The sequence below is a fragment of the Oncorhynchus mykiss genome, chromosome 17 (genome assembly GCF_057628025.1).
Source record: "Oncorhynchus mykiss isolate SJ-2025 chromosome 17, ASM5762802v1, whole genome shotgun sequence".
In the NCBI taxonomy this organism is placed as follows: domain Eukaryota; kingdom Metazoa; phylum Chordata; class Actinopteri; order Salmoniformes; family Salmonidae; genus Oncorhynchus; species Oncorhynchus mykiss.
The window spans coordinates 60,753,957-60,780,002 of record NC_143038.1 but is presented as its reverse complement, the minus strand read 5'-3'; the positions used below and the strand labels follow the sequence as shown (position 1 = coordinate 60,780,002).

Below are 26,046 nucleotides of genomic sequence, written 5' to 3'. Positions count from 1 at the left end.
TTGTAAGAAAGCACTTCAATTTAAGGTCTACACCTGTTGTATTCAGCAAATGTGACAAATAACATTTTACTTGTCATCGACAAGGACTAAGGCTTTTTTTTATTATAAAAATAAACTGAATAGAGCTAAGCACAGGGAAAATCCTAGAGGAAAACCTGGTCCAGTCTTATTTCCAACAGACAGTGTGAGACATATTCACCTTTCAAGCAGGAAAAAATCCTAAAACACAAGGCCAAATATACACCAGAGTTAATTACCAAGACAACATTGAATGTTCCTGAGTGGCCTAGTTACAGTTATGACTTTATCAGCTTAAATCTATGGCAAGTCTAACAAAGGTCAACAACCAACTCAACAGCGTTTTAAGAAATGAAAAAATAATATTGTGCAATACTGTACAATCAAGGTGTTCAAAGCTCTTAGAGACTTACCCAGAAAGACTCACAGCTGTAATCGCTGCCAAAGGTGAATTAGGTATTTTCAATATATTTCCTGAAATAAAAAAATGAAAACATGTTTTCACTTTGTCATTATGGGGTATTGTGTGTAGATGGGTGGGAGATAAAATCTAGAATCCATTTTGAATTCCGGCTGTAACACAACAAACTGTGGAATAAGTCAATGGGTATGAATACTTTCTGAAGGGCACTGTACGTGCATAATGATATGTATGTCATTGTGGCAGTAAGGGGAAAACACAGCATGAAACCTTCTTTACTCTTCAGTTAACACAGACACACACACACTCTCCCTCCCTTCCTCACACGCTCTCTGTCTCCCTCTCTCTCATAAACACACAGACAAATAAAAATCTAATCAGATCATTAATTGTATTGGTCGCATACTTATATTAGCGGATACAGCGAAATGCTTCTGTTCCAAGCTCCAACAGTACAGTAGTATCTAACAATACACAACAATAACTACAAATCTAAAAAGTAAAATATTGGAATTAAGAAATATTAGGATGAGCAATGTCGGTGTATACAGTTGAAGTCGGAAGTTTACATACACCTTAGCCAAATACATTTTAACTCAGTTTTTCACAATTCCTGATATTTAAAACTAGTAAAATTTCCCTGTCTTAGGTCCGTTATCATCACCACTTTATTTTAAGAATGTGAAATGTCAGGATAATAGTTGAGAGAATTATTTATTTCAGCTTTTATTTCTTTCATCACATTCCCAGTGTGTCAGAAGTTTACATGCACTCAAATAGTATTTGGTAGCATTGCCTTTAAATTGTTTAACGTTTCAGGTAGCCTTCCACAAGCTTCCCACAAAAAGTTGGGTGAATTTTGGCCCATCCCTCCTGACAGAGCTGGTGTAACTGAGTCAGGTTTGTAGGCCTCCTTGCTCGCACACGCTTTTTTCAGTTCTGCCCACAAATGTTCAATAGGATTGAGGTCCTTAAGCCATTTTGCCACTTTGGAAGTATGCTTGGGGTCATTGTCCATTTGGAAGCCCCATTTGCGACCAAGCTTTAACTTCCTGATTGATGTCTTGAGCTGTTGCTTCAATATATCCACATAATTGTGTTTCCTCATAATGCCATATATTTTGTGAAGTGCACCAGTCCCTCCTGCAGCAAAGCACACCCACAACATGATGCTGCCACCCCCGTGCTTCACGGTTGGGATGGTATTCTTTGGCTTGCAAGCCTTCCCCTTTTTCCTCCAAAAATAACGGTCATTTTGACCAAACAGCTCTATTTTAGTTTCATCAGACCAGAGGACATTTCTCCAAAAACTACGATCTTTGTCGCCATGTGCAGTTGCAAACCGTAGTCTGGCATTGTTATGGCAGTTTTGGAGCAGTGGCTTCTTCTGTGCTGAGCGGCCTTTCAGGTTATGTCGATACAGGACTCGTTTGACTGTGGATATAGATACTTTTGTACCTGTTTCCACCAGTATCTTCTCAAGGTCCTTTGCTGTTGTCCTGTGATTGATTTGCATTTTTCACACCAAAGTACGTTAATCTCTAGGAGACAGAATGCGTCTCCTTCCTGAGCGGTATGACGGCTGCGTGGTCCCATGGTGTTTATACTTCCGTACTATTGTTTGTACAGACGAACGTGGTACCTTCAGGCATTTAGAAATTGCGGAAATCTAAAAAAAAAATCTGAGGTCTTGGCTGATTTCTTTTGATTTTCCCATGATTTTGAAGGTAAGCCTTCAAATACGTCCACAGTTACATCTCCAATTGACTCAAATGATGTATATTAGCCTATCATGCACTTCTAAGGCCATGACATTGTTTTCAGGAATTTTCCAAGCTGTTTAAAGGCACCGTGTATGTATATAGTGTATGTAAATTTCTGACCCACTGGAATTGTGATACAGTGAGTTATAAGTGAAATAATATGTCTGTTAACAATTGTTGGAAAAAGTACTTGTGTCATGCACAAAGTAGATGTCCTAACCGACTTGCCAAAACTACAGTTTGTTAACAAGACATTTGTGAGTGGAGTTTTAATGACTCCAACCTAAGTGTATGTAAACTTCCAACTGCAACTGTATATACAGTATATGTGTGTGTGATGGGTTGTATCGACAATATGGACAGTATATGGATGGAATATGTAGTATATCTGAAAAATAGCATACTGTTTGTACAGCAATAGTTAAATTGGATAGGCCTTTGCTAGATTACAGTATATACACATTAAGTGGGTAAAACAGCATGCAAACATTATTGAAGTGACCAGTGTTCCATGACTTTGTACATAGGGCAGAAGCCTCTAAGGTGCATGGTAGAGTAACCGGGTGGTAGCCGGCTAGTGATTGACTAAATTTCAGGGCAGGGTAATAGGCGGAGGGCGGCTAGTAGTTACTATTTAACAGTCTGACGAACTTGACATAGAAGCTGTTTTTCAGTCTCTCGGTCCCAGCATTGATGCACCTGTACTGACCTCACCTTCCGGGTGGTAGCGGGGTGAACAGGCTGTGGCTCGGTTAGCTGAGGTCCTTGATGATCTTCTTGGCCTTCCTGTGACACCGGGTGCTGTAGATGTCCTGGAGGGCAGGCAGTGAGCCCCTGGTGAAGCGTTGGGCAGACCACACCACCCTCTGGAGAGCCCTGTGGTTGCGGACATTGCAGTTGCCGTACCTGGCAGTGATACACCCTAACAGGATGCTCTCAATGGTGCATCTGTACAATTTGTGAGGGTCTTAGGGGCCAAGCTGAATTCCTTCAGGCTCCTCTGGTTGAAGAGGTGCTGTTGCGCCTTCTTCACCACACTGGACCATTTCAGATTGTCAGTGATGTTTACGCAGAGTAAACTTGAAGTTTTTAACCTTCTCCACTGCGGCTCCGTCAAGGTGGATGGGGGTGTGCTCCCTCTGCTGTCACCCAATCAGGTCAGGTCCTTCGTTTTGTTGACGTTGTCGCCAAAGTTATTTTCCTGCACCACTCCGGCTGTGGCGGACATTAAACTTTTAAAACGTTAGACACCAAATAGAATATAAGGAACAGATAGAAATATAGTTTAGGCTTACATTATGCTTACACAAATCCTTCCTTTGAAGCACATCTCACGAGTAGCAGACCCTTTTCCTTTCTTCTTGTGCCAATCAAATTTGCCTAGACCTACTGTCAAGTTACCAGGTTGTTATCTAGCTAGTTAACATGACTGAACATGGTTTGTTATCAAACAAATAATACGCAAGCCGGGATTAGTTTAAAACAGCCCGTGACATGGTTTGTCAAGATGCTCTCGATGGTGCAGCTGTAGAACTTTTTGAGGATCTGAGGGCCCATGCCGAATCTTTTCAGCCTCCTGAGGAGGAAGAGGCGTTTTTGTTCCTTCTTGACGACTGTGTTGGTGTGTGTGTGGACCATGATCATTCGTTAGTGATGTGGTAACCGAAGAACTTGAAGATCTTGACCTGCTATCTGTTGGGGTGGAATGCCAATTGCAGTGGGTCCAGGGTGTCTGGGATGATGGTGTTGATGTGAGCCATGACCAGCCTTTCATGGCTACAGATGTGAGTGCTATGGGGCGGTCATTTAGACAGATTACCTTGGTATTCTTGGGCACAGGGTGGTCTGTTTGAAACATGTAGGTATTACAGACTGGGTCAGAGAGAGGTTGAAAATTTCAGCGAAGCACTTATCTGCTGGTCAAAGCAGCACTTGTCTGCTGGTCAGCGCATGCTCTGAGGATGCGTCCTTGTAATCAGTCTGTGAATTTGAACTTGTTAAAACCTGTTAAGTCTACCCCCTCCTTTTTCGAACATTCTGTTAAAAATCGCGCAACATTTCAGTGTCCTGCTACTCATGCCAGGAATATAGTATATGCATCTGATTAGTATGTGTGGATAGAAAACACTCTGAAGTTTCTAAAACTGGTTAAATCACGGCTGTGACTATAACAGAGCGTGTGTTTCATCGAAAAGCGCAAGAAAAACTGGTCACTGAAAACTGAAAAAAATATCCATGCGCCACTTGCATGTATTGTTTAAGGGGCACCAAATTAAATAGGGTTAGGGTTAGGATTGCAATTCCTACAGCTTCCACACGATGTAGCCAAAAACGTAATTTTCATTGACAAAAATCCTTTGTGTCATGACAAATAGATCCTTCATTCCGTCCAGCATACAGCAATCGATTTTGGAAAAGAGAAAAAGGGACATTGTTTTCTTGAGTAGCTGCTATTGAATACAGATCGCCCAGTGATCAATTTGATCGCTTATTAACGTTTACAAATACCTAAAGTTGGGTTACAAAAGTAGGTTGAAGTGTTTTGTCAAAGAATATAGGCAACTTATATAATTTTAAAAAATGACGTTGCGTGTTGGAAGAGAGCTTTTTTCCTGAACCAGACAGGCTATACAAATGGATATTTTGGGCATACATGGACGGATTTAATCGGGAAAAAGACCCAATTGTGATGTTTATGGAACATATAGGAGTGCCAACAAAGGATATCATCAAAGGTAATGAATGTTTTATATTTTATTTCTGTGTTTTGTGTAGCACCGGCTACGCTAATTATTTTGTTTACCTCCCCTTCAGGTATATTGGGGTGTTGCATGCTATCAGATAATAGCTTCTCATGCTTTCGCGGAAAAGCATTTTAAAAATCTGACTTGTTGGCTAGATTCACAGTGTAGCTTTAATTCAATACCCTGCATGTGTGTTTTAATGAACGTTTGAGTTTTAACGAGTACATTTAGCATTTAGCGTAGCGCATTTGTATTTCCAGGTGCCTAGTTGAGACGTCTGCGTCTCAAGTAGGATCTACAGGTTAAAAGGTCTTACTCAAATCGGCATTGAAGAGCGTCATCACACAGTCGTCTGAAACAGCTGGTGCTCTCATGCATGGTTCAGTGTTGTTAGCCTTGAAGCATGGATAGAAGGTATTTAGCTCGTCTGCCACATCCAAAGAGCGTCATAGCAGGTGTGGTAGGATTCGATATTGGTCCTGTATTGACGCTTTGCCTGTTTGGTTTGTCGGAGGTCATAGCGGGATTTCTTTTTAGTGTCCGGATTTGTGTCCCGCTCCTTGAAAGCGGCAGCTCTAGCCTTTACCTCAGTGTAGATGTTTACTGTACTCCATGGCTTCTGGTTGGGATATGTACGTACTGTCACAAAATCGTTGATGCACTTATTAATGAAGCCGGTGACCGAAGTGGTGAACTCCAGGAACATATTCCAGTCTGTGCTAGCTAAACAGTCATCTAGCTTAGAATGTGGATAAATAACATAACACTGATCTTAAGAAATTAATTTGCCTGGCTCATAGAAGCTGTCAGTCTCATTGAGTTCATACAGTATGTATGGCACAGTGGAGATCGCCAAAAAAATACTGCAACATGTTGCACATGTTGGATAGGCACACAGTGAGGCTTATATTAACCCCCACTCTACCAAACCAAATCCTAAGCAAGAAGCATAGGGAAATAATGTCTAGACATTTTTTTTCCCGGAGGAGATTAAGTTTATGATACTTGAAATGTAATTATTAGCATTATGGCATTTTGTGTTAATTATTGTGAATAAATAGCTGCTATCAACCAATCAGCATCCAGGATCCAAACTTGCCATTATATAAAACCATATAACAAACAGAAAGATGTCAATGGCAAACGTGTCACTGGCATTACAAAGCTCAGAAGTTTGCAAAAATTAATTCTGAATAGTATTAGTTAACCCATTTAATCCCAACTTTTTCCCAGACATGAAAATATCCAAATCAAGTGTCATTAGTAACCCTTTGAAGTAATCAATCATTATTTTTTGAAATGTTAATGGAAAAGTAGGTGAAAAGTGTGTTTTATGGTCGGTCACAATTGTGACCTGTGGGATAATGTTACATATACTGAATGAACATATTACTCCTATGCAGTTATCAAAGTTCTTATATATCCCAACCAAGTTATTAACACATTTCAAACTCTGTCACTAGCATTCCCCAGCAAATGCCCCGTCACATTCTAGTGTGACTGCTTTACACATTTAAAAACCCTTATACTGAGAGCAAAGACAAAAAGACAACAACCATCAATGTATTTCAACATAGTTACTTTAGTGCAACATGTACTGAAACATTAATATTGTAACTTTATTGCAATATTCATTGTAACATTGTCATTGTGACATTTTAGTGCAACATTCACTAACAACTGTATAGCAGTCGTGTGATTCATTCCCACTGAACATAAAGGTAACATTTAGGATAGAGGTAGCCTGTAGAATATGCATTAGAGGTATATGCAAGTAGAGGCCTACACTGAAAAAAATACAATAATATATATATATATATTTAAAAAGCGCCACTGGACAATGAGTGCTTATATATATCATAGAGTTAGGCTTCAGAACCAAGTGCAAGATTAGTTTGTGCATCACTGTTTTGAACTATGATCAGTCAGACCTACTGTCATACAGGATGTCTTGAGTCAATTGACCTTCTTTTCCAAAAACATTTCAGTCATTTTGATTGTCTTTTTCGTCAAATTTTATTTTCTTCCTAGAGTCTGTTGTACTGCTTCTCCTCACCCTTTTATCGACTTTTCTATTTTTCTTTCAGTAGGTCATCACTGATAACGTTGTTCCTGTCATGATCTGTTTGCATAGGTTCAGCATATGCATTCAACAGCCTGGCTGGCAAATGGCCTGTCCATAGTCCATATCTGACCCATCGCTATCACAATCACTCAGGACAGCATCTTTCTCATTTTGAGGGATAACTGCAATGTTGCATGCCTTGTCTGGGCAGTCACCTAGATCCAACATATCCAGAACTGGACTCAAAGTCAAACTAAAAGAAAGAAGAAGAAGTAGAAAGTTAGGTAAAACAAGAACTATGTATGTGTATAACTATGTGTATACCTAGATGCACTGTGTTATCCCGCCGGTCACTAATGTTGCCGTCAACATGTTTACACATTCTATGACCACACTGAATAAAGTTGAGTAATTTCAAATGCATATATCAAAACTAGACACATTAAAGATGATGTGTACCAACAATCTTTGTCCTAACTTTATTTGAACATACTTTACTAACCTGTTGTTTGGGAGCTTTGATGCAGCCATCCTCTTCTCATGGCGCAACCAGGAAGTAAACAGCTCTGGTCATGTTTTAATTTTTTCAATTTTATTTAACCAGGTAAGCTAGTTGAGAACAAGTTCTCATTTGCAACTGCGACTTGGCCAAGATAAAGCATAGCAGTGTGAACAGACAACAACACAGTGTTGCACATGGAGTAAACAATAAACAAGTCAATAACATAGTAGAAAAAAAAGAATCTATATACATTGTGTGCAAAAGGCATGAGGAGGTAGGCAATAAATAGGCCATAGGGGTGAATAATTACAATTTAGCAGATTAACACTGGAGTGATAAATGATCAGATGAACATGTGCAGGTAGCGATACTGGTGTGCAAAAGAGCATAAAAGTAAATAAAATAAAACAGTATGGGGATGAGGTAGGTAAATTGGGTGGGCTATATACCGATGGACTATGCACAGCTGCAGCGATTGGTTAGCTGCTCAGATAGCAGATGTTTAAAGTTGGTGAGGGAGATAAAAGTCTCCAACTTCAGAGATTTTTGCAATTCGTTCCAGTCGCAGGCAGCAGAGAACTGGGAGGAAAGGCGGCCAAATTAGGTTTTGGCTTTAGGGATGATCAGTGAGATACACCTGCTGGAGAACGTGCTACGGGTGGGTGGTGCCATCATGATCAGTGAACTGAGATAAGGCGGAGCTTTACCTAGCATAGACTTGTAGATGACCTGGAGCCAGTGGTGCCAGTCTGGCGGTCTGGCGACGAGCCAGTCTGGTGACGAACATGTAGCGAGGGCCAGCCGACCAGAGCATACAGGCCGCAGTGGTGGGTGGTATAAGGTGCTTTAGTAACAAAACGGATGGCACTGTGATAAACTGCATCCAGTCTGCTGAGTAGAGTACTGGAAGCTATTTTCTAGATGACATCGCCGAAGTCGAGGATCGGTAGGATAGTCAGTTTTACCAGGGTAAGTTTTATGGCGTGAGAGAAGGAGGCTTTGTTGCGAAATAGAAAGCCGACTCTAGATTTGATTTTGGATTGGAGATGTTTGATATGAGTCTGGAAGGAGAGTTTGCAGTCTAGCCAGACACCTAGGTACTTATAGATGTCCACATATTCTAGGTCGGAACCATCCAGGGTGGTGATGCTAGTCGGGCGTGCGGGTGCAGGCAGCGAACGGTTGAAAAGCATGCATTTGGTTTTACTAGCGTTTAAGAGCAGTTGGAGGCCACGGAAGGAGTGTTGTATAGCATTGAAGCTCGTTTGGAGGTTAGATAGCACAGTGTCCAAGGAAGGGCCAGAAGTATACAGAATGGTGTCGTCTGCGTAGAGGTGGATCAGGGAATCGCCCGCAGCAAGAGCAACATCATTGATATATACAGAGAAAATAGTTATTGAACCCTGTGGTACCCCCATAGAGACTGCCAGAGGACCGGACAACATGCCCTCCGATTTGACACACTGAACTCTGTCTAGGCAAGGAAGTCATTAGAAAAACCGAGGCTACTGAGTCTGCCAATAAGAATATGGTGATTGACAGAGTCGAAAGCCTTGGCCAGGTCGATGAAGACGCACAGTACTGTCTTTTATCGATGGCGGTTATGATATCGTTTAGTACCTTGAGCATGGCTGAGGTGCACCCATGACCAGCTTGGAAACCGTATTGCACAGCGGAGAAGGTACGGTGGGATTCGAGATGGTCAGAAATCTGTTTATTGACTTGGCTTTCGAAGACCTTAGATAGGCAGGGCAGTATGGCTATATGTAGGTCTGTAACAGTTTGGGTCCAGGGTGTCTCCCCCTTTGAAGAGGGGGATGACCGCGGCAGCTTTCCAATCCTTGGGGATCTCATATGATACGAAGGAGAGGTTGAACAGGCTGGTAATAGGGGTTGCGACAATGGCGGCGGACAGTTTCAGAAATAGAGGGTCCAGATTGTCAAGCCCAGCTGATTTGTATGGGTCCAGGTTTTGTAGCTCTTTCAGAACATCTGCTATCTGGATTTATAACTGAAAACGTTTTTACGTTCACTATTGTGACCGATGAGATTAAATAGGTTTGCTAAATCATTATTCATAATGCTAAATCATTATTCAAAAGCAAACACGGAAAACCCCTTTGAGGCAGACCAACTGCAATGGGCTAAAGCTGGTTTCGATGGCTAGAGTGAACCTGTGAAGTTGATGGTTCTACCATGTTGTTGAGAGCATGCAGTTTGTGAGTGTGTGTGTGGCTGAGGGGACAGAATGGATTGTCTCAGTGGCTAAGAGAGCATGCCAGCCACTCAAAGCCTAATGTTTGCCGCTCCTCTGGACCTCTCCCCTGAACTCCACTGTGCCTAAATCATCACAGCTTCGCCCTTTATCCGCACTTAAGTCCTGTAACTTCAATCTCATTACCATCAATTAAGACACGGTTTAGTCTGACTAAGTCCATTTGAAGCCTGCGGCAGTGCACACCACAGGCCTTCCACAACTCAGAGTGCTGAGTCCTTCACACTGGTGGCCTCCACATATTCCTCACTATATCGCCCCAATAAAACAGGCCCATTCCTAATTTCAGTGGCACTATCTTGCATCTACAGGGGGAGAGATGGTGTTGCTGCAGTCAGCAGTCCACAAGGCCCATTTGCACTTCTTTCTGTGCTTTAGCACCGTGGAACATGTGTTTTCAGAGAAAGTCTATCTCCTTCTCATGTCACTTTAATAGATGGCAAACTTGCCATCGGTAATATAATTAACAACAATTAGCAACATGACGGGCAGGTGTCTCTATTTTAAAGGGACTCGTTTAATTTATCATACAGCAAGCCTGTGCTACTGTATTGGACTAATCTAGTTTCCTTCAGTAAATCATGCCATGTACAAAGTAGACTTTCCATATGACATAACTAATCACAGCTCTAACATTGTTCACCCTTGGAGTCAACACATTTTCATTTCTGAGGATGGATCACAAATTGACCACCACAACCTCCACTACACCTTATTTCAAACCTGTCTTGTTTGATCAAGCCGAAAAATTACATGAAGAGCCTCGCTTCTGTGCAGTTCAGTGGGAGCATTTATGACAGCAGATAGATAACCTTATATGTCTGACATTTCCGAGGAAAAGGCTGCTTGGATGGGGTAGTAGGGGACTGACACAAAACCCTGGGTTGAGTCTGAAACGGCTCCCAATTCTCTGGGTAAAAGCAGTGCACTATATAGGGTGCAATTTCAGACACAGTCCTGGTTAGGTGCTGTTGAACAATGAGGCTCAGTGCTCCTGGGTTTGACAGCATCAGGCTGGGCAGCTTTTGCTTGGGCCTCGATCACTAGGCCTGAGGATTAGTATGCAAAGCATTAAGGCATTGAACATGATGTCTGCTGCCAGTGACAAACTGTAATGAACCCAGCAGTACCTTATCAACCCTGCTGGAAGCAGCAATGATCACACCAGAACAGTTCCCTGCGACTCAAAGTGAATTGAAGTGATATTGTAGTGAGAGAACAGGAATTGGATTAACTTCTGTGTTATTTAGACAAAACCTCTACTATTTGTAGATGTAATATATAATAGGATACTACAGTCGTGACCAACAATTGAGAATGAAAGTTTGCTGCTTCAGTGTCCTTAGATATTTTTGTCAGATGTTACTATGGAATACTGAAGTATAATTACATGCATTTCATAAGTGTCAAAGGCTTATATTCACAATTACATGAAGTTGATGCAAACAGTCAATACTTGCAGTATTGACCGTTCTTTTTCAAGACCTCTGCACTCTGCCCTGGCATGCTGTCAATTAACTTCTGGGCCACATCCTGACTGATGGCAGCCCATTCTTGCATAATCAATGCTTGGAGTCTGTCAGAATTTGTGGGTTTTTGCTTGTCCACCCGCCTCTTGAGGGTTGACCACAAGTTCTCAATGGGATTAAGGTCTGGGGAGTTTCCTGGCCATGGACCCAAAATATCGATGTTTTGTTCCCCAAGCCACTTAATTATCACGTTTGACTTATGGCAAGGTGCTCCATCATGCTGGAAAAGGCATTGTTTGTCACCAAACTGTTCCTGGATGGTTGGGAGAAGTTGCTCTCGTAGGATGTGTTGGTACCATTCTTTATTCATGGCTGTGTTCTTAGGCAAAATTGTGAGTGAGCCCACTCCCTTGGCTGAGAAGCAACCCCACACATGAATGGTCTCAGGATGCTTTACTGTTGGCATGACACAAGACTGATGGTAGCTCTCAACTTGTCTTCTCCAAACAAGCTTTTTTCCGGATGCCCCAAACAATCGGAAAGGAGATTCATCAGAGAAAATTACTTTACCCTAGTCCTCAGCAGTCCAATCCCTGTACCTTTTGCAGAATATCAGTCTGTCCCTGATGTTTTTCCTGGAGAGAAGTGGCTTCTTTGCTGCCCTTCTTGACACCAGGCCATTCTCAAAAAGTCTTTGCCTCACTGTGCGTGCAGATGCACTCACACCTGCCTGCTGCCATTCCCGAGCTAGCTCTGTACTGGTGGTGCCCCGATCCTGCCGCTGAATCAACTTTAGGAAACGGTCCTGGCACTTGCTCGACTTTCTTGGGCACCCTGAAGCCTTCTTCACAACAATTGAATCACTCTCCTTGAAGTTCTTGATGATCCAATAAATGGTTGATTTAGGTGCAATCTTACATGCAGCAATATCCTTGCCTGTGAAGCCCTTTTGTGCAAAGCAATGATGACGGCACGTGTTTCCTTGCAGGTAACCATGGTTGACAGAGGAAGAACAATGATTCCAAGCACCACCCTCCTTTTGAAGCTTCCAGTCTGTTATTAGAACTCAATCAGCAGGAGGCTGTGTTAACGAGATAATCACTGACATGATGTGAACTGGTCCTTTTGTGGCAGGGCTGAAATGCAGTAGAAATATTTTGGGGGTATTCAGTTCAGTTGCATGGCAAAGAGGGACTTTGCAATTAAATGCACTTCATCTGATCACTCTTCATAACATTCTGGAGTATATGCATTTTGCCATCATACAAACTGAGGCAGCAAACTTTGAAAATTAATAGTTGTGTCATTCTCAAAAGAATTGGGCCAGCGTTGTCCGGGTTTGGCCGGTGTAGGCAATCATCTAACTAAGAATTTGTTCTTAACTGACTTGCCTAGTTAAATAAAGGTACAATTTTAAAAAATTAAAAAAACACTTTTAGCTATATCCAAATCCTTACCCCGTACCCACAAGAAAGACGCCCCCCCCCCCCCCACGTTGAAGTGGCAATAAGATTGACTCAATTAATTCTAACAGGCCTAGGGCTTTATAGAGGCCAGACACACAGACAGACAGACAGACAGACACAGACAGACAGACACAGACACAGACATATGCCTTTAGGAGCCAGATAATCTTTCTCAATCAAAGTAAAGTATAGTTTCCCTCTCATAGTCAACTGAAATGTGTAGGCATTCATTAACCCAACCCCTCTGAATCAGAGAGATGCGGGGGGCAGCCTTAATCGACATCCATGTCTTCGTCGCCCGGGAACATGTACACTCAATATACATTATTCTTAAATTGGAGGAGGGGGAACCACAGCCTCGCGGAGACTGCAGGGGTACACGCTACACCACTAATTATAACTACAAGTTCAGTATAACTATAAGAAATCTAAGATGTGTCAAATAAATTATATCCAGCTCAGGGCTCCAGCTATGCATTTGATATGCTAACTTGCTAGCTACAGTTGAAATCGGAAGTTTACATACACTTAGGTTGGAGTCATTAAAAGTTGTTTTCAACCACTGCACAAATGTATTGTTAACAAACTATAGTTTGGCAAGTCGGTTAGGACATCTACTTTGTGCATGACACAAGTACTTTTTCCAACAATTGTTAACAGACAGATTATTTAACGTATAATTCACTGTATCACAATGAACGCACTTTGGTGCGAAAAGTGCATTCAATCACAGAACAACAGCAAAGGACCTTGTAAAGATGCTGGAGGAAACAGGCACAAAAGTATCTATATCCACAGTAAAGCGAGTCCTATCTCGACATAACCGAAAAGGCTGCTCAGCAAGGAAGAAGCCACTGCTCAAAAACTGCCATAAAAAAGCCAGACTACGGTTTGCAACTGCACATTGGGACAAAGATCATCCTTTTTGGAGAAATGTCCTCTGGTCTGATGAAACAAAAATAGAACTGTATGGCCATAATGACCATCGTTATGTTTGGAGGAAAAAGGGGGAGGCTTGCAAGCCAAAGAACACCATCCCAACCGTGAAGCACGGGGGTGGTAGCATCATGTTGTGGGGGTGGCAGCATCATGTTGTGGGGGTGCTTTGCTGCAGGAGGGACTGGTGCACTTCACAAAATAGATGGCATCATGAGGACGGAAAATTACGTGGATATTCTGAAGCAACATCTCAAGACATCAGTCAGGAAGTTAAGGCTTGGTCACAAATGGGTCTTCCAAATGGACAATGACCCCAAGCATACTTCCAAAGTTGTGGCAAAATGGCTAAGGACAGCAAAGTCTAGGTATTGGAGTGGCCATCACAAAGCCCTGACCTCAATCCCATAGAAAATTTGTGGGCAGAACTGAAAAAGTGTGTGCGAGAAAGGAGGCCTACAAACCTGACTCAGTTACACCAGCTCTGTCAGGAGGAATGGGCCAAACTTCACCCAATTTTTTGTGGGAAGCTTGTGGAAGGCTACCCGACATGTTTGACCCAAGTTAAAACATTTAAAGGCAATGCTATCAAATACTAAGTGAGAGTATGTAAACTTCTGACCCACTGGGAATGTGATGAAAGAAATGAAATCTGAAATAAATCACTCTACTATTATTCTGACATTTCACATTCTTAAAATAAAGTGGTGATCCTAACTGACCTAAGACAGGGAATTTTCACTAGGATTAAATGTCAGGAATTGTGAAAAACGGAGTTTAAATGTATTTGGTTAAGGTGTATGTAAACTTCCGACTTCAAATGTAAGTGGCTCGATGTCAAGATCAAGCTTCTTGGTTTACATCTAGGGTTGCACATCTTTGGGAGTATTCAGAGGTGAAAACTTTCCATGGGAATTAACGGGAATATATGGGAATTAACTGGAATATATGCAAATTAATATTAATACCATTTAAATATAGATGTTTTTTTGTATTGGATATATTTACCATATCATGTGGAGATATGATTGCAAATGATTAAATCCTTCCAATATAAATAAAAATAACAATTTAGTTACGAATTGAACTTTAATTGAGTTGACTCTTCACATGGGATGATTTCACTGAACAACAAAAGGGAGTATTGAATGATCCCCAACGATCGCATCTCCCAAAAACATTTTCAACATACATCTTTAAAATGATAGTCTAGAAACTAAATCTTCGGTTGTCTTCTTCTCAGGCTTCCATGTCTTCTCCTTGGACCTCCTCAAAGTCCACCTCTTGAACATCAGACTCTGAGGCTTCAACTTCACTGTCACTTTCCAACCTTGTTGAGGATGGCTCGTTGTCATGCTCAAAAAGCCTCACATTTGCCCGATTGCCGCCGATTTTTCAACCCTTGTATTGGTTAGCCTGTTGCGAGCTTTGTTGTGTGCGTGTTTCCAAACAAGGACCAGTTGCGCTCTGAGGTGGCTGATGTCGGTGGGATTTGGAGGATGATGGGGGCAACAGGGGAAAGAGCCTCAGATCCACAAAGTTCCTTCCACCAGGTGGCTGATGAGATATGTTGACACATCTATCCCAAAGCCCTTGCTTGGAAGTGTACTTCACCAGACTGCCAAGAACCTTGCCCTCATCCAGGCCAAGGTGGCAAGACACGGTAGTGATGACACCATAGGCCTTGTTGATCTCTGCACCTGACAAGATGCTCTTGTCAGCATACTTGGGGTCTACATGTACACCGAGGCTTGTATGGGCTTCAGGCAGAAGTCTTCACGCTTTTTGATGTATTTCAGAACTGCAGTTTCCTTTGCTTGGAGCAACAGTGAAGTGGGAAGGGCAGTACCGATTTCTTCTGAACATCAGACAGAATGGCATTGTCTCCCTTAATCCGTGCAATGGCTACTGCTATAGGTTTCAGGAGTTTCAGACTGCTTACCACTCTCTCCAAAAAAACATCATCCAGGATGATCCGCTTGATGGGGCTGTCCATATCGGCAGACTGTGATCTGGCCATTTCTTGGAGAGACGCATTCCCCTGCAGGACACTGTCAAACATGATGACAACAAAACCTCAACAGGTGTTGCTGGGTAGCTTCAATCTGGTGCTCTTATTCTCACTTTGCTTGGTGAGGTAGATTGCTACTATAACTTGATGACCCTTCACATACCTAACCATTTTCTTGGCTCTCTTGTAGAATGTATCCATTGTTTCAGTGCCATGATGTCCTTGAGGAGTAGATTCAATGCATGAGCAGCACAGCCAATCGGTGTGATGTGAGGGTTTGACTCCTCCACTTCAGACCAAGCAGCCTTCATGTTTGCAGCATTGTCTGTCACCAGTGCAAATACCTTCTGTGGTCCAAGGTCATTAATGACTACAGAGGTGAACCAGAGGTGAACCAGCTGCATACACAGCTCGAGCAAGACATTCATCAGCTTTTCTCTGACTAAGTTCCTCCATTGAGTAAAAAAATAATCTGATTCCAGGAGGACCATGAGCTGTTGCTATCAATAAGGTGTCTGATTCATAATTTTCACCTCAAATAGAAATAGAGGTTGCTTGTGTTGAGCGCTGAGGGAACTTTATGCACTTGACCAGATGATCCTGCATCTTTGTTGCATTCTTCACATATGATTTGGCACAGTATTTGCAAATGTACACAACTTTTCCTTCTACAATAGCTGCAGTGAAATTGCCCGTGGCATTGTCCTGTAAAGATTATAATTTTATTTGTAAAAAAATAAACAAATATAATTCCACGTACAGATAAATAGTTAAAAGCAGGTTTATTAAACAACTCCTTTGTAAGATACATGTTTTAAAATGAAACATGAATGTAAACAGGTGAATTAACACTCCTCAGTTAGCAGGCTCAAGCAAGCTAAAACCCACATGGTAGCAAAAACTCACTATCAGAAATTGTAAATAAGTTAGAAATGATTTAAAACACACTTTGCTGTAGGCTATTTTTACTAGTTAACAAAAAAAGAACATATGTCATATACAATATATTCACCCCACCCAGTCTTGTAATCAAACTTACCAGAAAGCATGTAGTCCTTGGCTCAGACTGTGTAGTAGGGTAGGCTCAATAGCGTCTCATCTGTGTAAGTTCTTTAGAATCAGCTGCACATGGGGTGGAAGAATGCACTGTGCATGCAGAAGGTTGCAATTCCATTGAATTGGGGATAGTTTAACCAAAATATGCCACAAGACCTAGAATTGCCTTGTGTATCCCACAAAAAAAAGGTTCACTGTTATAAGCTAACTTCTTTTATGAATATAAGCAAAATTCCCACATTTCCAGGGCTTAAATGTCCAGAAAATGACCCTTTGCAACCCTAGTTGCATCAGAGACATTCAATTCCCTCCTGGATCAAGATCCCTGTCGCCTAAACTGTTTTGTGCAACAATTTTTTTTTAAGAAAAGGAATATTCTTATTAAACACATTTGTGGGAAATAGCGCCCCTTGTGTGCACTTCTGGTAATACCCTATACCCAGGTATGGTACAGAAACAGTACGAAATTCTGGATACCACCCAACCTTAATTTTTTAAATAGTAGGCATGCAGCTGTACCAGTCAGTCGTTTGCCTAGCCAGTCAGAGCCTGCTGAACAATTTGAGCTTTCACACCAAGGCCAATTAGTTTGGAGGCAGAGCTCATTGGAATGGAACAGCTGAAATGCAGAACAAGAGCTAAAATGTTCCTAGTAAAAGGGATGCCAATCAAAAGCATGTCCCACTATGTCTGACAGGAGGTGTAACAAGAACGCTCCACCGTTGAATAGTAATCCTGTTCACAATGTGCCTGAATATCAATTAGACAATTTCCCAAGCCTACAATCACAGGAAGATGCAATACCTATTCAGATAAAATAAAAATTGCCATGCTTAACCACACATTTGAATCTTCACTAGATACCACCTAACAAATCATTATTTTCAACATTAGGCTGCAGGTCAGCAAAACCGAAACACTATGGGTGTATTTCTGTATCAGGAGAAATTCTACAGAGCCCCTAAACTTCAGAGCGGTAGCATGAAAAGCTGTAATAACTACAGATTATCTCACACTACACTGTGAGTTCATTTCAATGTGGTTGCGGTGTTTAAAAAAAAGACATGAGTTCAGCTGATTCACTGCTAAACTGTCAACAGTTTGGTAATCTTGTCTGGGCCGTGTCTGACTTTTCTCACAACCTTCCTTTTCCATGAATCTCAATTTGACATATAGAATAGTGTGGTATTTCAAAGATGGAGCGGTGTATTTTTTAAGCACGTGAACAAGTATCATGTTGTCGGCAAACTCTGCCTCCCCAGGCCAGATCAAGACCATGTACTACAGAGAAAGGAAAACCATTCACGACTCTCCACAGTGCTCCTTAAGTTAAGCAATGAGAAAAGCATTGAACAATTAAGGAAAAACAAATCTGAAATGCAGATTGAGTCAACAGTGATGGATATAATGCTTTAATCACTGGATAATGCATAACCTTAGTTAGCACCAGCAACAGACTAACATCTTAGTCCTCATTCTCCCACAGAGATAATTTTGGGTCTCTATTCTAATTGTGTGTTTATCGGTATGAATTGTTTACAAGATGACACTTGAATACAAGCAAGGGTAGCTCGATTCTTTGAAACTCCTAAACTGCTAGAGCCAGACTGCGTAATTGGTTTTGATGGAGTCTACAGGTCTTGAATGTTTCCTGACCTTTGCTGTGAGAGCATGAGCAGCTTGTTTTAACTGGAGATCTTTAAACCCCTCAACATCTTTGAGCATCAAACTGTCAGATGACAGGTGTGTAGCCTGAAAGAAGAGGCAAATGCCAACTTACCTCCGAAGTGATTGCTGGACCAAAGTGAAAGAATGTTTTGTAGATAAACAGCTAGATTTTAAATCCATCCAACAAAGACGCACCACAAACTACTGATAGATTTGGATGGCTGCCCTTTTCCATTTGACCTAAGAGAAGATGAGGATACAGATGTTTTCAAATTCTAAAAATACTTGCATTGCCATAGATACAGTGCCTTCAGAAAGTATTTATACCCTTTGACTTTTGTGTTACACCCTGAATTCAAAATTGATTACATTTATTTTTTCTACACACAATACCCCATTATGACAAAGGGAAAACATGTTTGTAGAAATGTTTGCAAATGTATAGAAAATTCAATACAGAAATATTTCATTTACATAAGTATTCACAAACCGTTGCTATGACACTCCAAATTGAGCTCAGGTGCATCTACTTTCCTTTTATCATCCATGAGATGTCACTACAACTTGGAGTCCAGCTGTGGCCAATTCAATTCTTTTGACATGATTTAATAAGAAACACGCCTGTCTATATAAGTTCCCAAAATTGACAGTGCATTGTGAGATTTTCTTGGCACGAGTACACAGTTCGTGAGAATGAGCGGACGATGGCGTGAGGAGTAAAAAGGGATAAAGCGGGATATGAACAGCAGTTTATGGTTGGAGTGCGATTCACGAGCAAGGATGTTTTTTTGGGTGCCATATTTGCGGTCTCAAAGATGGTGAAGGACAAATTGGGTAAAATGGAATCGGTCAGAGTGACCAGGAGAGGTATGATGTGTTGATTTTGTGTGTGTCAAAAGAGCAAAAGCGCAGGAGAAAGTTCCGTGGGTCTACAAGATGTTGACGTTTGATGTGGAAAGCAATGATTTTGAGAGTAGGGCACCGGTTAAAGGTGTCATCTCTGGTGTCTCATTGGACATAGAGTCTGTGTGGTTTAGGGATAACATTCCAGGAATGGTAGAATGCATGTCACTCCAATCGAATGATGGATGGAAAGAAGGAGCAACACCTATCGGTTTTACTGTCTTTTGATGAAGTGGTTCTCCCGGCTCATTTAAATCTTAGGTATGTGAGATATTCGGTGAGACCGTATGTACAGAAGCCACTGCAGTGTTACAATTATAAAGAAGTTTGTCGAAGGAATAAATATGTAGTAGTTGAAGAGTCAGATAAAACATGTTGTTGTAATTGTGATGGGAATCATGTTCCCGGAGTGCACTGTAAGGACAAAGTCCAAGGAACAGTCCGTAGAGACCTATCTGGGGAAGGGCATAAAACAATTTCTAGAGCGTTGAAAGATTCCAAGAGCACTGCACTCTCCATATTTGGGAATGGAAAAAAATATGGAACTACCCAGACTGTGCCTAAAGCTGACCGTCTGACCAAACAGACAAGAAGTACCTTGGTCAAGGAGGTGACCAAGAACCGAATGACCCGTCTGACAGAGCTAGAGAGTTCATTGGCTGAGATGGGAGAACCTGCCAGAAGGAAAACTGTCTTTACAGCACTTCACCAATCTGGGCTTTATGGGAGAGTGGCCAGACGGAAGCCACTCCTGAGAAAAGGCACATGACAGCCTGGAGTTTGCAAAAAGGCAAGTGAAAGACTCAGAGCACAAGGCAAAAGATTCTGTGGTCTGTCCAGACAAAAATGAATGCAAAGCGCTATGTCTGGAGAAAACCAGGCACAGCTCATCACCCATCTAACACTATCCCTATCGTGAAGCATGGTGGTGGTAGCATCATGCGATGGGAATGCCTTTCAGCAAGGACTGGAAGACTGGTAAGGATAGAGGGAACAATGAATAGAGCCAAATATTTGCAAATCCTTGACGAGAACCTGCTTCAGAGTGCCAATGGCAGACTTGGGGCAAAAATGTACATTCCAACAGGACAATGACCCCAAGCATACAACCAACGCAATGCTGGAATGGCTTCAGAACAAGAATGTGAAAGTCCTTGAGTGGCCCAGCTAAATCCCAGACTTGAATCCCATTGAAAATTTGTAGAAAGAGTTGAAGATTGATTAATTTAACAGAAAATCTGCAAGAAAGAATGGGAGAAAATCCCCAGATCCAGAAGTGCAAAGCACCCAAGATGACTCAAAGCTGTTATAGACATACCCAAGATGACTCAAAGCTGTTATAGACATACCCAAGATGAATCAAAGCTATTATAGACATACCCAAGATGACTCAAAGCTGTAATAGACATATCCAAGATGACTCAAAAATGTTATAGACATACCCAAGTTGACTCAAAGCTGTTATAGACATACCCAAGATGACTCAAAGCTGTAATCGCCACCAAAGGTCCTTCTACATATAATTGACTAAGGGATGTGAATACTTATGAAAATGAGATATCTGTATTTCATTTTCAATAATGATTTAAATAAAAACATGTTGTTTTCACTTTGTCTTGTGTGTACGTATTTAATCTAACATATAAATCTATTTAATCCATTGTGGAATAAGTCAAGAGGTATGAATAACTTCTGAAGGCACTGCATAAAATAAGTTTTACAAAACATGTGACAATTATTAATGCATTTGTCAAATCTACCAGTATATAAACATCACATCAAAAAACACCACAAGGGAAAGGTGGATTCACTTGACGGACTTGCTTCCTACTTTGGGTTTACACTTTTCCTAAGACAATGTCAAAACAAAACAAAATAATATGCTATCATGACTAGATAAAATAACTCATCTAAACCCTAATCAACATCAAATATTAATCCCCAAGACATTTCCTGCCTCTTTAGAATTGTATTTTAGTATTCCCTTTTAACTGTGTACTCTGTCAAATAAAATACATCTTTAATTCATTATACAAAGTTGGAAATTTGAGAAATGAAACATTCTGATGTTTATGTCTGGATATAAACTAGCTGAATATGTATAAAGGAACATTTGAATTACTATATGAAAATTAATTATTAATGTGTCTGCTCAATGGTACAACTCCGCCACTGAACAAAAACCCCGGACATCCAGAGAATTTAACAGGCTCCTGAGTAAACACCCATCCCTGGTTTGACTTTTGAGAAGGTTGAACGCCCTGCGGGGGGTGAAAACGCCAGCTCTTAGTCTGGGTCCTACAGCAGCAGCAGCACCGCTTTAGTTTGTGTGCCTGGTTGCAATAAAAGCTTTATTATTTACCACTTCAGTATATTCAATCATCCTGCAGACTGCCACTGACTCTATAAATACCCCTGCCCTGGGTTGCCTGCTACTATGAGCTTTCAGCACAGACCAGCAGTCACCTTCAGTCAGTTCAATGGTGGCTTGAGGGGGGGGGGGGGGGGCAACCTAAGTGCTCTGAACTCAACTGTGTGGACACTAGCTCAGATCACAGATCACTTTTCTATTTGTTTCAATCAAACCACAAAGTAATGTAGAACCCTCTATGATATCCTCTCTCCGCAGGCAGGAGAAGCAAGAAGGCTGTAGGAACTTGCTTGTGTGCATGTCTCTAATTGGACCACTGGAATCATACCGCAAGAAGACCTAACCTTGGATACATTATGTGATTGAATTTTACCTAATATTTAAAGCAATATGAGTTCAACCCTCACAGTACTAATGGTCAGCTGATCTCTTAGAGGACAGATATATATTTAAGACAACTCTTACTTGAGATGGAGTAGTAGTAATGGTAACCATAGTGATAAAGATGACTGAAACCCTCTTAATTGCCTCAGTGAATAATGGAAATGAAAAGGACTTTCAAAACTGACGTACAAATGTTTACTTTATGAATAACAGCTTAATAAAATGGGGGTCCAGGGGCCTCCCGAGTGGCACAGTGGTCTAAGCCACTGCATAACATTGCTAGCTGTTCCACTAGAGATCCTGGTTCGAGTCCAGGCTCTGTCGCAGCCGGCCGCGACCGGGAGACCCATGGGGCGGCACACAATTGGCCCAGCGTCGTCCTGGTTAGGGGAGGGTTTGTCCTTGTCCCATCGTGCTCTAGCGACTCCTGTAGTGGCCTGGTACATGCACGCTGACACAGTAGCCAGGTGTACAGTGTTTACTCTGACACATTGGTGTGGCTGGCTTCCGGGTTAAGTAGGCATTGTGTCAAGAAGCAGTGCAGCTTGGCTGGGTCATGTTTCGGAGGACGCACAGCTCTCGACCTTCACCTCTCCCGAGTCCGTCACGGAGTTGCATCGATGGGACAAGACTGTAAGTACCAATTGGATACCATGACATTGGGAGAAAAAAGGTTAAAAAAATACAAAAAAGGGGGTCCATAAATTATTGTAGAAGTAGCCATAATTCACATATGCATCTCAAAATAAATAAAAAATATTTCCTTTCAAAACCAAGTAACAAGAAAACGATACCCCACTTCATGCTCAGTGTTCCTTGGAACCAGTATCACTCAAACAAACAGACTGAGTATTAGCTGAGACAAATTCGCATGAGACATGCCAGGCTTTCTAAGCAATGATAAAATTTATATCTATATAAATACGCTCAACTTTCAGTTTTCCTTCTGCAAGAAGAAAAGGTGTTACTATCTGGACATTTGAGATAGTCATATCTAAATATGTAGCATATTTCTCCCAGAAAATAAGCTATTTAGGAGCACCTGCCATTTGGAATGAGTTATGCTACGTGAAATCAGGGTTCAAATTAACATAAAGCTGATAATCATACAGTTAAATCGGAAGTTTACATACACCTTAGTCAAGTATATTTAAACTCAGTTTTTCCACAATCCTGACATTTAATCCTAGTAAAAATTCCCTGTTTTAGGTCAGTTAGGATCACCACTTTATTTTAAGAATGTAAAATGTCAGAATAACAGTAGAGAGAATGATTTATTTCAGCTTTAATTTCTTTCATCACATTCCCAGTGGGTCAGAAGTTTACAAACACTCAATTAGTATTTGGTAGCATTGCCTTGAAATTGTTTAACTTGGGTCAAACGTTTCAGGTAGGCTTCCACAAGCTTCCCACAATAAGTTGGGTGAATTTTGGCCCATTCCTCCTGACAGAGCTGGTGTAACTGAGTCAGGTTTGTAGGCGTCCTTTCTCGCACACGCTTTTTCAGTTCTGCCCACAAATGTTCTATTTTTTTATTTTTTTTATTTTACCTTTATTTAACCAGGTAGGCAAGTTGAGAACAAGTTCTCATTTACAATTGCGACCTGGCCAAGATAAAGCAAAGCAGTTCGACAGATACAACAACACAGAGTTACACATGGAGTAAAACAAACATACAGTCAATAATAAAGTATAAACAAGTCTATATACAATGTGAGCAAATGAGGTGAGAAGGGAGGTAAAGGCAAAAAAGGCCTTGGTGGCAAGGTAAATACAATATAGCAAGTAAAACACTGGAATGGTAGTTTTGCAATGGAAGAATGTGCAAAGTAGAAATAAAAATAATGGGGTGCAAAGGAGCAAAATAAATAAATTAATTAAATACAGTTGGGAAAGAGGTAGTTGATAGGGCTAAATTATAGGTGGGCTATGTACAGGTGCAGTAATCTGTGAGCTGCTCTGACAGTTGGTGCTTAAAGCTAGTGAGGGAGATAAGTGTTTCCAGTTTCAGAGATTTTTGTAGTTCGTTCCAGTCATTGGCAGCAGAGAACTGGAAAGAGAGGCGGCCAAAGAAAGAATTGGTTTTGGGGGTGACTAGAGAGATATACCTGCTGGAGCGTGTGCTACAGGTGGGAGATGCTATGGTGACCAGCGAGCTGAGATAAGGGGGGACTTTACCTAGCAGGGTCTTGTAGATGACATGGAGCCAGTGGGTTTGGTGACGAGTATGAAGCGAGGGCCAGCCAACGAGAGCGTACAGGTCGCAATGGTGGGTAGTATATGGGGCTTTGGTGACAAAACGGATTGCACTGTGATAGACTGCATCCAATTTGTTGAGTAGGGTATTGGAGGCTATTTTGTAAATGACATCGCCAAAGTCGAGGATTGGTAGGATGGTCAGTTTTACAAGGGTATGTTTGGCAGCATGAGTGAAGGATGCTTTGTTGCGAAATAGGAAGCCAATTCTAGATTTAACTTTGGATTGGAGATGTTTGATATGGGTCTGGAAGGAGAGTTTACAGTCTAACCAGACACCTAAGTATTTGTAGTTGTCGACGTATTCTAAGTCAGAGCCGTCCATGGGATTGAGGTCAGGGCTTTGTGATGGCCAAGCCAATACCTTGACTTTGTTGTCCTTAAATAATTTGGCCACAACTTTGGAAGTATGCTTGGGGTCATTGTCTATTTTGAAGACCCATTTGCGACCAAGCCTTAACTTCCTGACTGATGTCTTGAGATGTTGCTTCAGTATATCCACATCATTTTGCTTCCCCATTATCTATTTTGTGAAGTACACCAGTCCCTATGCAGCAAAGCACCCCCACAACATGATGCTGCCACCCCCGTGTTTCACGGTTGGGGTGGTGTTCTTTGGCTTGCAAGCCTCCCCCTTTTTCCTCCAAACATAACGATGGTCATTATTGCCAAACAGTTGTATTTTTGTTTCATCAGACCAGAGGACATTTCTCCAAAAAGTACAATCTTTGTCCCCATGTGTAGTTGCAAACCGTAGTCTGGCTTTTTTACGGTGGTTTTGGAGCAGTGGCTTCTTCCTTGCTGAGCGGTCTTTCAGGTAAAGTCGATATTGGACTCGTTTTACTGTGGATATAGATACTTTTGTACGCGCTTCCTCCAGCATCTTCACCAGGTCCTTTGCTGTTGTTCTGGGATTGATTTGCACTTTTCGCACCAAAGTACGTTCATCTCTAGGAGACAGAACGCATCTCCTTCCTGAGCGGTATGATGGCTGTGTGGTCCCATGGTGTTTATACTTACTACTACCACTATTGTTTGTACAGATGTACGTGGTACCTTCAGGCGTTTGGAAATTGCTCCCAAGATGAACCAGACTGGTGGAGGTTCTAAAGCCATGACATTTTTGGGGAATTTTCCAAACTTTTTCAAGGCACAGTCAACTTAGTGTATGTAAAATTCTGATACAGTGAATTATACGTCTGTAAACAATTGTTGGGAAAATTACTTGTGTCATGCACAAAGTAGATGTCCTAACTGACTTGCCAAAACTATAGTTTGTTAATTAACAAGAAATTTGTGGAGTGGTTGAAAAACAAGTTTTAATGACTCCAACCTAAGTGGTTGTAAACCTCAGACTTCAACTGTATAATAAAACAATTAATGATCAGTGGTTTGCTTGAGCATATGTTAATATACAACATTATCTCCCAATGTGATATTTCATACAGTATTCCAGCCTGTAGCAAAATAATCATTGTTCTTAGTTGAAATGTGATGCATTGTTTGTCAACATACTGATTACACATCTAGTAGTGATGGAGAATAATCACGAGTGAATGATAGAACTATGATTTGAAGGGTTTTGGAATATTCAAAAAGAACTGTGACTTCATCTGTCCATATTAAGATAGTGAGGAGCTTAGCGAAGGGGAGCCATTCAGTGGGATGCTGCTGATTTGAATATGATTAATGGAGGGCCAGCTCCTGGAGTTCCATCCAGCACACACAGCCAGTCAGC

General features: G+C 41.4%; 1 protein-coding gene across 3 annotated transcripts in view; it reads right to left on the bottom strand.

The window, feature by feature from the left end:
* LOC110494607 (contactin-4) overlaps window positions 1–26,046 on the bottom strand; it is a 115,250-nt gene that overhangs the window by 64,561 nt on the left and 24,643 nt on the right. The window contains exon 2 of one of the 3 annotated variants that reach the window (XM_036950698.2): window positions 432–492. The exons of the other annotated variants lie outside the window; for them this stretch is intronic. The gene's annotated coding sequence lies outside the window, so the exon portion shown is untranslated. The remainder of the gene's footprint in view (window positions 1–431; window positions 493–26,046) is intronic. 3 annotated transcript variants of the gene reach the window in all.